At 44.0% G+C, this 2,149-nt stretch overlaps 1 pseudogene; it reads left to right on the top strand.

The window, feature by feature from the left end:
* Nucleotides 1-429: 429 nt before the first annotated feature.
* On the top strand, nucleotides 430-1,216 carry LOC112903588 (annotated as a pseudogene).
* The last annotated feature ends 933 nt before the right edge of the window (nucleotides 1,217-2,149 follow it).

The raw sequence follows: 2,149 nt of genomic DNA, 5'->3' as shown, positions 1-2,149 counted from the left end.
GCATCTATCACTTATTTGAGAGTCATCGGATGTATCCGCACGTTGCACTGTCGCTTACCTTGTTTCTTTTTTCTACTTCTATACTACTACTAGGTTAAAAAAAAGTACACAGAACATAGTACAAGTTCTAGGTTAAAATAAAGTACTCAGGACATAGTACAAGGGAAAAAAATTGAAAAAAATTAGCCTTTAGGGGTAGGGGCCGGGGTAAGGGCCGGTCGGGCACAACAACATAGGGAGCTCGTGACCAGGCTCGACCGAGAGCGAGCCAAGCAGGCCCGAACCCGCACCCAGGAGGTGAGTCAACAGAGTAACAGAGGTGCTTTGTATCACAAGCTCCAACGCAATTAGCCATCTCTAAACGAATACTTCTCAGATTCAAACTAGTCATCCTTGATCTCAGTCGAGGACAGACATAAGAACACCAATATGGCAGTTCGTGTCTTCCTCCTTGCAGCAGCTCTCTTTGCCGTGTCATGTTTTCACGCCACTGCCTCTGACACAAGCCTCCTCCAGGACTTCTGTGTAGTAGACAAGACATCCAAAGGTACCCGGCCGCTAAACTATTTAGTTCTATATATATGCAGTTTGCATTAGTTAGCATTTTTTTCTGCAGTTGTTAACCACTCGAGTGTCTCTAACGACTGATGGTTTTGCTCATGCAGTGCGTGTCAATGGGTTCCCATGCAAGGACGCCAATGATGTAGTGGATGAAGATTTCTTCTTCTCGGGCCTTCACATAATGGCCGGCAAGGCGGCGACACAACCAACAAGCAGGGCTCCGCCGTCACACCAGTCAACGTAGCTCAGATTGCAGGGCTCAACACAATGGGCATCTCTCTCGCTCGTATCGACTATGCGCCCTTTGGTCAAAATCCCCCTCACACTCACCCACGCGGTTCTGAGATCCTAACCGTGATCGAGGGCACACTCTACGTTGGCTTTGTGACATCAAATCCAGACAACAAGCTGTTGGCAAAGGTTCTCAACAAAGGCGATGTATTTGTGTTCCCTGAAGGGTTGATCCATTTCCAGTTCAACTATGGAACAAAAAATGCAGTGGCACTTGCAGCATTGCTTGACAGCCAAAACCCAGAGGCGATAACTGTAGCCAATGCTGTATTCGGGTCAAAGCCATCCCATTCCGGTTGATATCCTTGCCAAGGCTTTCCATGTGGACAAGATGACCGTTGATCGCATCCAGGGGCAATTCTAGGGGACATGCAAATATATGTATTCGTTAATTATCCAAGTGATACTATTTTCTTATTCTTTGATTAAGTTATATGTCATCCAAATTTATGTTGGTTGCGTGTAATATGCTAGGTTTGTGCCCTTGTTTTTTTAAGAAATTACATAATGACATCTTGTATGAAGAGGGAATGAAATGCCACATCAGATGGTTAACTTCCTCCCATCTGTTCAGCAAACGTCCCTATCAAACTATGAATAGTGGCACATACAAACATGTACTCCTATTTGTTAGCATCTCATTGTAGGTCGATGGATGGGGTTTCATTGATTAATCTCTCAATTCATTCAATTCACGCCTAGTGATCTGGCAGCACTTTTGTCCCGATGTAACCACCGCTCATCTGACTTGCATGCGGGCAAGACAGGAGCAAAGGCTTTCACTCCCTTAGGTGAATACAATGGGACTCAAAAGTAGTCCATAGGGAATAAACAATTGCTCAAACCTATCTAGATATATTGTGCAACCAGCCCATATAGTAGCCCATGGCAAAAGTACCCATATGCACATGGGCAGCCCATAAAGAATAAACAAACATTAATCTCTCTCTCCTCACTTACTACCTCTCTCTCTCCACACTTGCTTGAGGACTGGTTTTTACTCAATTTTGAGGCCCAGCTTACTAAAGACCTTACCCCACAGTATGTGGGTCCTATCTATATGAACTAAAGACCTCACTACTATCACTTTCAACATTGCGCAGATTATAACAACTAAAGGCCACTTTATGTGGGTCCTATCTATATGGACTACTTGGTCCAAATACATTGGCCTTACCCCATAGTAAATACTAACTTTATCCTTTCACTCCTCCATGGTCACAAATTATCAAGGGAAAAAAAAGAAAAGCACATGCTACATACACGGTCGCCAGTTGCACTAATTAAGATATTTAAG

The sequence above is a fragment of the Panicum hallii genome, chromosome 1, assembly GCF_002211085.1.
Source record: "Panicum hallii strain FIL2 chromosome 1, PHallii_v3.1, whole genome shotgun sequence".
Classification (NCBI taxonomy): Eukaryota; Viridiplantae; Streptophyta; class Magnoliopsida; order Poales; family Poaceae; genus Panicum; species Panicum hallii.
This window is presented reverse-complemented; position numbering and strand designations above follow the sequence as displayed.